Below are 15,863 nucleotides of genomic sequence, written 5' to 3'. Positions count from 1 at the left end.
GTAGGCTCAACAAACCATTAGTGTGGACTTCGAAATTAGTGTGCAAACTAGAAGCATCATAAGATAATATAGTGCAAGCTATGGACCATTAGCTCGATCGAATAATAGGAGGATTTATCATTGAGTTCACGGTCGACACGACCGTCAGCTACAGTGAGGCGGAACAAAATTTTCTCAAGGGACCGCGAGGTAAGTATATTAAATCTTTGAATACTTGGATTAAGATGCTATTGTGTGAAAAGCAGGTTATGCAAATAAATTAATGTTTGGAACTACATGAAGCGGGAAGATCTATAGAAGAGAAAGTAGTGAAGAGTTGGAAAACAGTCCCTTAATTTCACCCTCGCGGAAAAGCGAGGAAGAGCTTGCGAAAGTTTCTCCGAGAAGCGCAGTTAGTCTCATAAGGCAGCGTATTCCACGTTTACCACCTCCACCCACACCGCCACCCGTCTCACCCTCCTCACCTCCATTTCCACCCAGGCCGAAGCGTTGGAAATGGCCGAAGCGTTGGAAATGGCAATGAGATTGCATGAGACCCCTATATAAGACCCTGGGTTGGGAATCCAACAAATCCACGCGCAACTGCAGAATCTATGTCTGGAAATGCAAAGTATGAAACAAGACAGGAAACCTCGGCCATAGGTGCACGAGGAAGTATGGTGCATAAAATGCAAAGGCCAAGGGCACGACAAGGACCATTGTCTAGTGTTTGTGAACTACTTGGAAGGAGGAGGTTCGATGCCATTAAGACCGGAGGCATAAGCAGGGCCGAGCACAGTGTCTACATTATGGTGCGTGATCTACCAAATAGGAGGAAAACACACCATAGATAATTGTCATATGTTGCAGAAGTACATGCAGACATCCTAGCAATTGTTTTGTAATTTTTGCAGGTCGATAGGCCATGACGAATTCAATGTAAAAGCAATGAACTAATGATGGATCATACCCCTGCCTACAAGGTGCAGATCGAAACGCGAGCCCTCAACCCAAATGCAGGGATGGCACGAGCTGGGTTTCAGGGGCGCGGTTGGGGTCGAGGCAAAATGGGGCCAGGAAGGGGTCGCAGACAACTAATTTGTTACAATTGCATAGGGCCAGGGCATTATGCCCACAATCGTACAAACCCAACAAGAATATTATGTTGGTATTGTACTCAGTTTGATCATAAGGTAGAAGAATGCCCTTCGCTGATAGTGGGGATGCGCGAAAAGGGGGTACCACAGCCCACTCTGACCCATAATTTACAAATGATGAGGTATGAGCCGCGCGAAGAAGACCCAAATGTAAACATGATGCTCAAGAGCGGTATGACCACGGGAGGTGATAAAGGGAAGCAACCAGTAGAAAGCGTGTGGGTTCGCAAGGCTCCTACAAAGGAACCCGAGTTCGATTTAGAACACACGAAGGAGACATTCATGGAAGCTAAGAAGAGTTGCATGGAGGCCTCCACTTCAGGTAGTAAGGATCAACTAGAACAAGGAATGGATCCTTCAATGCTTACTACCTTTCTGGAGACATGCATGAAACTATTGCACGACAACAAGGAAGTCAAAGGACTACAGGAACTTATCACTAGGTGCGTAGGGTCAGGAGAACCATGCATGGTCTGGAAACTTAGAAAGCATGCATTGCGCACAGGAAGGGAAATGAGGTTGACTGCGCAAATCGGAGAATATGAAATGGATCAAGTAATCCTGGATCTGGGTTCAGACACGAATCTACTACCAAAGCAAACATGGGAACGCATGGGCAGACCCATGTTACAATGGTCCCCTATTTAGTTACGAATGGCGAACCAACAGAAGATTTTTCCCATGAGAAGATGACAAGGGGTAACAGTCGATATTGAAGGTGAAAGCGTGCAGGTAGATTTTGAAGTGATAGAGATTGTCGATGACAATAATCCCTATCTCGCGCTACTTGGAATAGACTGGGCCACCGATATGAATGGAGTCATAAATATAAAGAAGCACAAAATGATCTTTGAGAAAAAGTCACTACGCGTAGTAGTATGGCTAGATCCAACTGAAGGAGCGCAATACACTGAACCGATGCGCAATGATGATAGTGATGACGATCTCGATTGTATTTACAAGATAACTGTGCAAGAAGAGGATTGGGTGAATCCGACTGCAGGTGGAAGGATTTCATGGGAGCGTGAAAGCTCCTACACTTCGGATTCAGACGAAGAGATAGAGTGATGGCAGAATCAGTTGCACAAAGTAACAACGTTGAACTACAACATGATGATCAAATCATTGCGTTGCATGACAACAAAGGCAAGGGAGCTACCGACATATGATGGATTGTCAGCGGTGGATGAATTCCTGAGTAAATTTGAAAGTGTATTTCCAGAACAGCAGCGATTCGATGCACTAAAGAGGGCATTGTGCGCCACACCCGCACAATGGTGGGGTACGCATCAAGGAAATTTTGAGGACTGGTGTGGATGCAGAAGGATGATGTGCCTACGTTTTGGAAAACTACAAATACGACTAGTAGAAAAATATGACAGACAAGATGATCCCCGCATGCACCTCGTGAAATGGACCAAGGTCTACGGAGAAGAGCCACAGCCTGAATGGGTACATTTATTTTACCATACCCTGGATGTCATACCCATGAATTGGTATACTGATGCGGAGCTCTGCCATGGTACGAGCGAATGGGATGTCTTGTGTGAGGGATTTTTGTTAACATTCACATTTGAAGATCGTTGGTTGGACACTGTTGAGGATGTGCTACAAGCAATAAAAGCCTCTATCTTCAAAATACCACGGGAGCCAATGGGAATACTTTAGCCAGAATGGCGACACAGTTAATCAATGCACTAGAGTGTTATAACGTGAATGTTGAGGAGGATGATGAGGACCCACAGAATATTAAAATTTCAGAAACGAAAGGCTGTCACAATATTCGCGGACCATCACTTAAAGACCCCGAAATCACCACGCTGCTAAAGACGAAGCAGGTCAACATTGGAATGGAGGCAGAGCTGAAGTACGCAATGCTTGGGGACTATTGGGATGATGCCATGGTCGATAAGGTCGCTGAGTTACTCTATGAATACCAAGACTTGTTCCCGACCGAAGTTACGGACTTAAAAGGGATCGTTGGCAATTTACGGATGATGAAGATCACCCTGAAACCCGACGCAAAGCCAGTTAAGAAGCAGTCATACCGCTTGAATCCAAAGTACAAAGAAAAGGTCCACAATGAATTAGACAAAATTCCCACAGCCAGAATTATTGAACCAGTGGAAAAATTTTACTGGGTGAGTCCTATGGTAGTATAGGAGAAAAAACAGAAGGGTGAAATAAGAATATGCATAGACCTCAGGAATTTGAACGATGCCTATGTACACGATCCATTCCCAACATCATTCACAGATGAAGTACTGGAGAATGTTGGTGGTCAGGAAGCATACTCATTCACGGATGGATTCTCAAGGTACCATCAGATCAATATCGTGCCAAGAGATAGAAGCAAAATGACCTTCGCAACAGAATGGGGTTGCTTTCAGTACACCGTTATGCCATTCGGACTGAAGAACAAACTAGCTATATTTTTGCGCATCATGCTAGCCATGTTCAAAGAATACATCCACTAGTTTTTGGAGGTCTATTTGGATGATTGGGCTGTTTTTGGATTAGTTAAGCATCATGTGGCAAGCTTACGCTTGATGCTGGATACTTGCCGCCGACACCAGATTGCGCTAAACCTTAAGAAGTGCACATTCCTCGTTCCCTTTGGAAACCTGCTGGGACATGTGGTCTACAAACAAGGACTGATGGTGGACCCTGCAAAGATTGTCGTTATCCTAAATTTGGAAGCACCACGAAGTGTTAAACAACTACGCGCTACCTTTGGACATACTGGATACTATAGGAAGTTCATCAAAAGTTATGCCCAAATAACTGCACCGATGGAAAAGATATTGAAGAAAGATGTTACATATTGCTGGAATGATGATTGCATAAAGAGTTTGGATGCCCTAAAGGTGAAACTGGCCTCCGCGCCAATCTTGGTCTTCCCAAAATGGGACGTTGAATTTCATGTACATGTTGATGCATCGTGTATCGTGTTGGGAGCCGTACTCACACAGGAAGGCGAGGAGGGTGTAGATCACCCGATCGCGTTTGTGAGTCGAAGATTGTCCAAAGCAGAAAAGAACTACTCTACCACCAAGCATGAGGGGTTGGCAATGATGTACGCACTCCAAAAATGCCGACACTATTTACTTGGAGGACATTTCAAGATGTATACCGACCATTGCACATTGAAATACCTGGTGAACAAGCTTGTGTTGGGGGCGCGAATATGCAGATGGCTTTTATTGTTTCAAGAATATGATTTTGAGGTCATCATCAAGCCGGGATGCCTAAACAGAGGACCAAACCACATGTCACGAATTGAGATGGGTGAGGAACCAACAAATTTGGAGGAGGGACTACCTGATGCACAACTCTTTGCAGTGCGCATCACGGACGAACACTTCAAAGATATAATCCATTTTCTAACAACAGGGACTACATCGAAGGAGTACTCAATCCAACAGAAGAAGGAATTGGTGGTGCGCGCAGTGGACTTTTCTGTCATCGCGGGGCACCTCTACAAGATGGGAAACGATGAGATATTGCGAAGATACGTACCTAAATTTTAACAAGGTCAGATTCTCACGGAAGCACATGGGGGTACTGCAGGAGGACACTATGCAGGACGTGCGACTGCACAGAATATTCTTCGCACAGGGTTATGGTGGTCAACCTTGCACCAGGATTCGAAAGCGCACTGTAAGGCCTGCGATATATGTCAAAGGATGGGAAAACCATCACGAAGGGACGAGATGCCACTAAATCCCCAAATGAAACTGCAACCATTTGAGAAATGGGAAGTCGAGTTTGTGGGCCCAATCAAACCTCAGGGAAAGACGGGTGCATGCTACATCATCACTACGACAAAGTACCTAACACAATGGGCAGAAGCGTAGCTTATCAAGGACTGCACGGCTGCTACGGTTGCAAAATTTTTATTCGAAAATGTGTTGATGCGATTGGGCTATCTGAAAATCTTAATGAGTGATCGCAGAACACATTTCCTAAATGAAACCATCAGTGTGCTCATAAAAGAGTTCCAGGTGTATCATCAGAAAAGTACACCTTACCACCCACAGGCCAATGTAACAATAGAGGAATTCAATAAAATACTGGAGATTGCACTGACCAAAGTATGTAATGCACAGCGAAATGACTGGGACCTACGCGTACCTGTTGTGTTATGGGTGTATAGGACAACGTGCAAGAAACTGATGGGACAGACACCCTTCCGGCTGGTCTATGGTACGAAAGTTGTCATGCCAATGGAATACATCATACCTAGTCTATGAATAGCAGTGCTCACAGGCATGACGAACCGCGAATCTCTGGAAGAAAGGCTCATGCAATTAGAAGAACTCGAGGAAGAACGGCTTCTGGCTGGATTTCACCAGCAGGTACAAAAGCAGTGTGAAAAGGCCTGGCATGACCACCATATCAAGTTGCGCACCTTCAAGGTAAATGACGTAGTGCTACTGTATGATAGTAAGTTTGAAAAATTTCTAGGAAAATTCATAATGCACTGGCTCGGACCATATGTGGTAAAGGAGGTCATAGATGAAGGCGCAGTCTAGCTAGTCAAACTCAATGGAGAACCCTTCCAAAGCAAAGTAAACGGTAGCTGCTTGAAACCCTACACGGGTGGGCCCACTCTCTGACTAACCAGTCGTAGCCAAACAAGGGCACGGGACTGTAAACACACGCACTAGAAGCTGGTACCAAAGAAAGGACACGATTCAGACGCGAATGATTCAGGAGAAAGAATGTAGCAGGTCCATCAAATCGCAGAACAGTGCATTGTGGACCTCCGAGTAGTACGGGACCAGTTGGAGGGGCTCCGTGCCAAGATCACCGCACCAACAGAGTGACTCGGGATGAGTCACGATGATTGTGTTGGGGGCCTGTTGGGCATGGAATCCCCCCACAGCATGTTTTGGGGCTCAAAGCCCAAGTTTTGGTCAAAGGTTTTATAAGACTCCGTGAATTGCGGGTGCGGAGCACGAAGTATAGGTTAAGTCATAGGGTTGTCCACCCTAAAGTAATGTAATGTAATGTAAAGTCATGTCGGCCTACCCATGGACTGTATAAAAAGAGAGAGTCTCTAAGTTGTAAATATAACTAAGGAATTAGAGAGAAGAATACGAATGGTTCAAGCTTAGAGTAGGATTATAAATGCATTGGGTCGTAGTAGTTGGAAGAGGCTTTGTAGCTAAGTGCACAAAGGCCTAGTAGAGTCCGTAGCTGAGTGTGTAGGGCGGTGTCGAGTCTATAATTGGGATTTAAGATTAATAAAGAGAAGTTGATTCTTATTTCTGTGTATTTGTTGTACATTTCCTTCTTTACGTTTATATTGGTTTATTTATTGCGCGCTCTGATATGATTGTTGAATATGTTGTAATAACCACTAATCTTACACACACAAATTAAGTAATCAGGTAATAAAAGATTAAATAGCAGGGCACTTGGGTATTATACGAGTTGTGCCCTGAGTAGGGATGCGCGGAAACGGCAGCACAGGTTATGAAGGAATAACAAGTGCGCATAGCAAAATACGCACAGGGTCAAACCGCAGACCTCCAGAAGCCCATCAGACATCCCCAGGGTGCAAAAACCTGGTTCTAGCACCCTCCCATACTACTTCGGGTGAGACCTCAGTACACGCTCTGCGGACTGTTGTCGAAAGGGCCAGTAGTACCAGGATTTTCTTGGCTAAATCACCTCTGAACCTGGGTCAAGCCCACACAAGCCAACACAACCCTACGCATAGAATCTTCTATGCGGTTGCTCTTCTTGCATAATGTCCTCCTACACTGCCCCCATCAACGTCTGTAAGGATGCTGCTTCGTACAAACTCAGGTACATACCTTCGAAGTATTTCATCATTCCCCATCTTGTATAGATGCCCAGCAATGACAAAGAAGTCTGTCGCGCACCACTAATTCCTTCTTCTGCTGGACAGAGTATCCTTCCGGCACAGTTCCAGTTGTTAGGAAGTGTATTATATCTTTGAAATGTCCATCTACTACGTGCACAACAAAGAGTTGTGCGTCAGGTAATCCTTACTCCAAATTAGTAGGTTCCTCCACTATCTCGATGCACAACCCATGTTCAATCATCCAAGCTTCTTGACAACTTCAAAATCGTACTCTTGGAACAATAAAATCCATCTACAAATTCACCCCCCCAACACAGGCTTATTGACTAGGTACTTTAGCACGGAGTATAGGTGCACTTGCTCAGGTTGAGGCTTTTCTTCATAGACCTGCATCCATGTGTGTGGATCATTTTTCCCATCATACTTGTCTGTTAATTGCATCTTAGGCTTCCCAATTCATTTTCACATCATTCACCTACATTCACGCCAATCATCAAAGCTTCCTTTGTGTGTACCCCACCATCTTGTGGGCATAGCGTGCAGCACCCAGTCCGAGGCCTGGAAGCATTGATTTTCTGGAACCTCCCTTTAAAATGCATCCAAGAAGGTATCTACCTCATTTAGGCCATCATAAGTAGGCAGATTCCTTTCTTCTGTCGACACAAAGTACAGTCACTAGGTCATCATGTTGCAATTCAGTGTAGTTACCTCGTGTAACCGATTCTGCCATCGTTCTACTTCTTCGTCAGAATTCGAAGTGCAGGAACTCTCGTGCTCCCATGTAATCCACCCATCCGCGGTGGGATTCAACCAGTCTTGGTCTTGCATTGTTATCTTGTAGATGCAGTCCAGATCATCATCACTCTCACAGTCACGGACTCGTTCTGTCTAGCACGATCCCTCAGCAGGATCTAGGGGTATTATTACGCGTAATGACTTCTTCTCAAAGATCATCTTCTACTTCTTCATATTGATTACCCAATTCATATCAGTGGCCCAGTCAATTCCTAGGAGCGCGGGGTAGGGATTGTTGTTGTCAACAATCTCTATCACTTCAAAATCTGCCAAGCGTGCTCGCTCCCTCAATATCCATAGTTATTCCCTACAATCGCCCCATGGGTATGATTTTCTGTTGATTCTCCATTCTCAGGTGAATCAGAGACCATTGCAGTGTAGGTCTTCCCATTTTCTCCCATTTCTATTGCGGTAACACATTTGCATTTGATCCCAAATCCGGGATCACTTGATCCATCTCATATTCTTCAATCTGCGCGGTGAGTCTCATTTCACATCCCGTCCTTGTTTTACGCTTTCCGATCTTTCGGACTACACGCAGTTCTCCTAGCACGATCCCAGCACATCTATTGATGAGTTCTTGTAACCCTTTCATAGCCTTATTTTCGCGCAGTAACTTCATACTAGTTTCCAGGAAAGTTGTGAGCATGGAGGGATCCATTTCCGACTCAGGATGATATTTTCTTCCTGAAGTGGAGGCCTCATTGAAGCTCTTCTTAGCTTCCATGAAGGTTTCTCGAGTGTGCTCCAAATCAAACTCAACTTCCTTCGTCAGGGCTTTGCGAACTCAGGTATTGTCTTCCGGTTGTTTCCCCTTGTCATCTCCTGTCGTGATTCCACTTCAGACCACTATATTTACATTCAGATCTTCCTCGCACAGCTCAGACCTCATCATCTATAGGTTCTGAGTCGGGGGAGGTGGTAGCGCTCCTTTGTCACGTATCCTAACTATCAGCATAGGACAATCTTCTATCTCATGATCAAACAATGTACAATACTTGCACGACAGACGCGTTGGATAAGTGCAATCGCAGCCATAGTGTCCTGGCCCTCCGCAATTGTAGCAAATCAACTATCTGTGACCTCTACCAGGTCCTCCTCCGCCTCAGCCTCGTCCGCACCCCTGAAATCCTATTCGCGCCAGGCCTGCATTCTGGTCAAGGGGCCGTGTTTCGGCCTAAACACTATAGGTGGGAGTTCTATCCATCATCAATTCATAACTCCTACAAGTATGCTCGTCGTGTCCCACCGACTTACAAAATTTGCAAAATAGTTGTTGCGGAGTTTGTGTGTACTTCTGTAACAAGTGGCAGTTATCCATGGCATGCTTTCCAACTACTTGAAATATAGCGCACCACAAAGCAGGCACCACGCTAGGTCCTTCTTAAGCTTCTGACCTTAGAGGCATCAGTCCTCTTCTTGCAAGGTAATTTGTGAAGACCGGGTAGTGGTCTCTGTCATGACCCTGACTCTTGCATTTGACGCACCATACTTCTTCGCGCACTTCTAGTCGAACCGTCCTATCCTGCTTCAAGCTTTGCATCTCAATGCACAGATTCTTTAGCTACGTGTGAATCTGTTGAACTCCCAGATTCGAATCTTGCATCGGGGTCTTATGTAGTCTCATAGCAATATCCAAGGCCTCTGCCTAAGTTGTTATCTCCTGCTCGATAGCGCACTCCTTAGGTGTGGTAGTAGCGAAGCTACAAACCACTCACGATGATGTCCATCTGTCAAATTCATATTTGCTTCATGAATCGTACATTTCAATCTTTGATCCAGTTCCTAAGGTGTCTCGCCTAGTAGCATTGTGATTTCTTTGAATCCAATAATCGACTGTGCTTCATATTTAGGACTGCTAAATTCCCTATTCAGTGTTGCTTTGATGTCCGCTACTCTCGCATTCGGGTTATCATTGGAGTACTTAATATACCAGGTCAGCGTGTGATCCTGCAGGGTGCTAACTAGTGTTGCTTTCTTTATATGGTCATTCGTAACACCTTGAGCTTCCCATACAGCCTTCACTACGAACCTAAATTGGTCTAGATCCTCATTTCCCAATCCTTTGAACAAAGGCAACTTTGTTGTGTTCGCCATACTAAATCACTGTGGTGGTGGAGGTGGTACAGGTGATGTTGGAGGTGGTACAGGTGAAGTTGGAGGTGATCGCGGTGAAGTCGGTGGTGGTGTGGGCGAAGGTGGTATTCACAGAATTCTTTGTCTTATCAGATGAATATGACTTTGCAGAGAGACCTTCGTGATCCCTTCCTCATCCCCTCGCGGAGGTGAAATCAAGGGACTATTTTCTGGACCCTTATTCCCTTCATTCCTGTAAATTCTTCCACTTCGCTTAGACCTGAACATCAAGGTAACTGCATAACCTGCTTTTCGCACAATAGCATTTTAATCCAAGTATTCAAAGATTTTACGTACTTACCTCACGCTTCTTTAAAAAAGCGTCACTCTGCCTCATTGTAGCTAACTGAGGTGTCGACCGCGAACTCAGTAACAAATCCTCCTATAATGCGATCGAGCCAATGATCAACGACGTGCGTGATCTTATCCTTCGATGCTTCCAATATTCGTACTAGCTCTAGGGTCCACACAATAGGACCGTCAAGTTTCCACCTTCCTTGGCTATCTGCTACCTTTGCGATCCACTCATATAGCTGAGTAGGGAAGGACGTGAAAAAGATTTCGTGGATCTCCTTATACAGGTAGCTATCTAAGCACTATTCTTTTGACAATCGAAGGTTTCTGTTTTCTTGCGCCGCGAACTCATGAATTCTTCTATCCAACCAGCCTTCGATTTCTTTCTTAGTTGGATTCCAATGATACAACATCACACATCTCTATGCAAATTCTAGTCCCAGCAACGGAACCATTTGTTGGCTTAAGGGAGCCTGACCTAGTTTCAGCGTTAGTTAGCCAAACAAATCCCTACACTACTGGCCCTTTCAGCATCAGCCCGGGGAGCATGGACTTAAGTCTCACCCGAAGCAGTATGAGGGGATGCCGGAACCAAGTTTCCGCACCCTTGAGATGGTATGATGTCGGTTTATTCCAACTATTCCTGCATCTGTGTAGGTTTCTTCGTGCTCTATTCTACCCTTCATTACCTTCGCGAAGTGTTACAATTGGCTTTCATGTAGCCCTAACCAGGGATTGAAGTCCTTTCGCACTACTAGGGCAATGAACTGTGATATTTCCCAAAATAGGGTAAGTATATTACTTATCTTATTATCAGATCTTAGTTAGCTTCGTGTAAATAAATGTTATTACTTGTGTTCACTTAACCAATATAGTTATACACATTTGTGCATCATACAAGCATTAGAAGTGAAATTCATACCCAATATAACATATGCATAAAAAGGAAATAAAGACACAAAAATGATAGAAAACTTCTCTTTATTAATACTTCTAGATGATTACAGACTCGACTCGCCCTGCGCACTTAGCTGCAAGGGTCTGCACACTCAGCTGCGAACTACTAGGCCTCTACGCACTCAGCTGCAGAGCCTCTACCTATGTTACTACCCAAGACATATACTTACACTTCAGAGCTATCTCACATACATACTCATTGATTCTTCCTTTGATATTATTAGAGCTTCGTTATATTTATACAATCCCATGGTCCGCAGACCATGGGTAGATCTTCTATAGCTGACATTATATTATCAAAATAATGGCAGACAACCCTATGACACTTTAACAACTATGCGCTTCGTGCCCACAAAATGTGGATTCTTTACATTGGAATTACAAAATTTGACCAAAATCTAGGATGTAAGCCCCAAAACTGCCCTTGGGGGATCCCGCGCCCAACAATACTACAGCCTGCGCTATGCGGGTTGTTGCCGAAAGGGCTAGTAGTGTAGGTTTTTTTTGGTTGGTGTAACTAACTCTGAACCTGGGCCAGGGCCCCCTAAGCCAACAAATGGTTCTGTTGCCAGGACCGGGATCTTCTTGAAGGAGATGTGTGATGTCGCATCATTGGAATCTGACCAAGAAAGAAACTGAAAAGTGATTGGATCGAAAGATTCACGAGTTCACGACGCAAGAAAACAAGAACCTGCGCTTGTCAAAGGAAGAGTGGTTGAACAGGTATTTGTATATGGATATACATGAGATCTTCTTCTGTACTTTTCCCATTTAACTATATCAGTGGTTAGCCAAATTAACAGACAGTCAAGGAAGTTGGAAGCTTGACAGTCCTATAGTGTTGAATCCAGAACTAGTGCGATGGTTAGAGACCTTTGAAAACAAGATCATGCGGGTTTTCGATCATTGGCTCGGTTGGATTCTATGAGGATTTTTTACAGAATTTGCAGTTGATACCTCAGTCAGTTATAGCGAAGAGGAGCGGCAATTTTTCAAAGGACTGTGAGGAAAGTATTTAAGATCATTGAATACTTGGATTAAAATGTTGTTATGTGAAAAAAGGGTGATGCCATTACCTTGATGTTCGGAGCTACGCGAAGTGCACGACTCTTTAGAAATCGCAAAGGATCAGGACTGGAGTACAGTCCATTGATATGACCTCCTTTAAGTGACGATGAAGCAGCGGAACGGATCTCATCGCAAAGCGTTGTTCAATGAATCACTCAGGGGATTCATCGAGTAAATCATTCTTCCACTCCACCACCACCTCCACCTCTACCACATACACCTTCGCCCACACCTCCACCTCCACCACCACCATTCAACATGGCGAAAGCAATGAAGCTGCCAATTTTCAAGGGCATAGGGAGTGAAGATACAGAGCAGTTTTGGTTTGTTTTGAATGTTGTACAAACAGCGTAACAAATTACTGATAACAATATAAAGAAGGCATAGTTGCTTACCACTTTGCAGGATCACACGCTAACTTGGTATATTAAGTATTGTTTTGATAATCCTCTTACATTGCTAGTAGAGAGGTGACTTTAAACAAGGAGTTTAGTAAGCCTAAGTCTAACTCGCAATCAGTAATTGGATTCAAGGAAATCATGATGAGGGTCAATGAGATGCCTTGGGAATTAGATCAAAGTTTGAAGTGTCAGATTCAAGAAGCTAACATGCAACTCACAGATAGTCAGCATCACGAATGGTTTACAGCTTTACTTCTACCCCACCTAAGAATTTCTCTGTCACAAAAAAAGATAGGAACCCAGACGGAAGACTTGGAAATTGCAATGAGGTTGCATGCATCACCTATTCAGGATGCGACCTTGGGGGTACAGTAGATCCAATCTCAATGACAGAGCCTATGCCTAGAATTACATAGATTGAAGAAAGATAAGGAGACTAAACAAGAAGTTCACGTGAAAGTCTGGTGTTTGAAGTGTATGAGCTAGTGGCATGATAAAGACCATTGTCCCATGTATGCGAATTATATTACAGGAGGGGGGATGATTCCCCTGAAGCCAAAAACCCCAGCAGGACCGAGCATGGGGGCTACGCTATGGTGTGCTATTTGTCAGGTTGTTGGATAACATGTGACGGATAATTGTCATTTACTTCAAAAATTTGTCTAGACACCCCAGCAGTTCTTCTGTAACTTATGCAAATTGGTGGGTCATGATGAGCTCCACTATCGAAGCTATGAGCTAATGATGGAAAGAACACCTACATACCAGATGCAAGCGGAAACTCGGCCTCCAGAGTAGGGCGCCGGAGGAGTGTGCAGAGGCTATCAGGGATGCGGATGGGGCTGAGGAGGAGGAGGGCCTAGTAAATGTCGTGGAGAGATCATCTACTACAACTGCGGACAGCCAGGGCATTACATGTGAGAATGTCAGAATCATACACTCCCGTCATGTCAATACGGTAGCCAGTTTGACCATACTATAGAAGAGTGCTCAGCGCTGATAGCTAAAATGCAAGAGAAGAAAGCGCAGCCTCAGCAGCCTACACAGAACTTACAGATGGTGAGAGCTAAGTCCCGTGAGGAAGATCAAAGTGTGAATATAGTGTTGAGAAATGGAATAAAGACTAGCGGTGATAAAGGTGAACAACCTGAAGAGGACGGATGGGTCCGCAAGGCCCCAGAGAAGGAAGTTGCCATTGATCTAAATCACGTTGAGGAAACTTTTATGAAAGCCAAAAAAAGGTTCATTGAGGCATCCACCTCAGGAAGTGAGGGCAAGATGCAAGAAACCAACGTGCCTGCAAAGGTTGATCCCTCTGTTCTTACTACGTTTTTGGAGACCTGCATAAAACTGTTGCACGATAGCAAAGTTGTGGAAGGCCTGCAGGAATTAATAAACAAATGTGTCAGCGGAGAGAAGGTCTATGATGGACATTGGGTGGTCAGAAAAATTGGAAAACATAAGGCATGAATAGGGTGCGACATGAGGCTCACCGCGCAGATAGGTGATTATGAGAAGGACCAAGTCATTTTGGATCTGGGGTCTGATGTGAATGTATTACCGAAACAAACATGGGAAAGAATGGGGAGACCTACACTGCAGTGGTCTCTGATTTAGCTCATATGGGGAACCAACAAAAGATCATCCCCATGCGACGATTATATGGAGTAACAGTTGACATAAAGGTGTGAGTGCAATGGATGACTTTGAGGTTATAGAAAATTTCGATGATAGTAACCCATACCCCGCGCTTCTGGGAATTAACTAGGCCATTGATATGAATGGGGTCAACAATTTGAAGAAGAGGACAATGTCGTTTGAAAGAAAATCGCTTCGAGTTGTAGTACCTGTTGGCTTAATTTGGGCCTGACCCAGGTTCGGAAGAGCTATGTAGCCAAACAAATCCCGCAGCTACCGGCCCTTTCGGCAACATCCCATGGAGCGCAGACTGAGGTCTCACCCGAGGTAGCAAGGGAGGGTGCTGGAACTAGGTTTCCACACCCTGGGGATTTCTAGATTTGGTCTGGAGGCTTCGCGCACTGTTCTGCAGCCTCGTGCTGCTCTGTTTCCATGCAGATCCGAAACAGGGCTACTTTTCAATACTAATTACTTAACGATTTGTTATAGATCAGATCTATTTATGAGGGTCTTTAAGAAAACATTTAACCAAGATAACTGGTGCGCACACTTAACAAAGATACAGATTTGTATTAACCCAGAACATAAGCATGCACATAAAGAATCAATAGAAACATCAATCATAAACCAACCAGATCTACAACAGCTCAGATTTAACATAGAATTTCATAATCAACTTATCTTTATTCAATTTCTTTACCAATACATCTAGATCCATCCTGGGCACTCAACTGCAGGGATTCGCGCACACAGCTGCGACTCTACCAGGCCTATGTGCACACAACTGCAGAGCCTCTATCTACCACCCACTACCCTTGACTCGAACTTACAAATGCTCCATAACTTCTTAGCTCATAAACCCTTTACAATTCAGATCATTCATACTCCAAAAGCTAGCTACTTCTACCCATAGAGCCTCGCTCTATTTATATATTTCTATGGACCGCGATCCATGGGTGGGCCAACTCAATTTACATTTCTTTACATTATTTTTGGGCAGACTACCCTTTGACTCAACTTATTACAAATCGCGCTCTGTACATCTCGTGGAGTCTTTACCCTATCTTTACCCAAAATTTTGGGCTTTGTGCCCCATGACTGTTACGCGGAGCTTCTGCTACCCAACACTACTGTTGGACCCTATAGAAGGGTCGCGCTATACTGGACCAGTCCGTGATTATGAAGAAAGTGATGATGAACTGGATCAAATCTACAAAATAACAGTGCGAGACTAAGACTGGATCAATCTGATGACAGATGGACGAATTGCATGGGATCGAGAGAGTTCCTACACCTCTGATTCAGATGACGAAGTAGAGCATTTTCATAATCGCTTGCACGAAGTTTCTACATTGTGATGCAATATGATGACAAAATTGTTGCACTATGTTTCGTCGGAGGTAAGGAAATTACCCTATTATGATGGTTTAACTGATGTAGATCCGTATTTAGATGAATTTGAGCAAAAAGTCCCTGAGGATCACCGCTTCCAAGCATTATAATTGGCGTTGTGTGCTACACGTACACGATGGTGGGGTACGCATAAGGATAGTTTTGATGGATGGCAAGATTACATAAGAATGATGAGGTTGCAGTTTGGGT

Source organism: Pinus tabuliformis, chromosome J (assembly GCF_031772625.1).
Source record: "Pinus tabuliformis cultivar Carrire ecotype Pingquan chromosome J, CPIR1, whole genome shotgun sequence".
NCBI classification, from domain to species: Eukaryota; Viridiplantae; Streptophyta; class Pinopsida; order Pinales; family Pinaceae; genus Pinus; species Pinus tabuliformis.
This window is presented reverse-complemented; position numbering follows the sequence as displayed.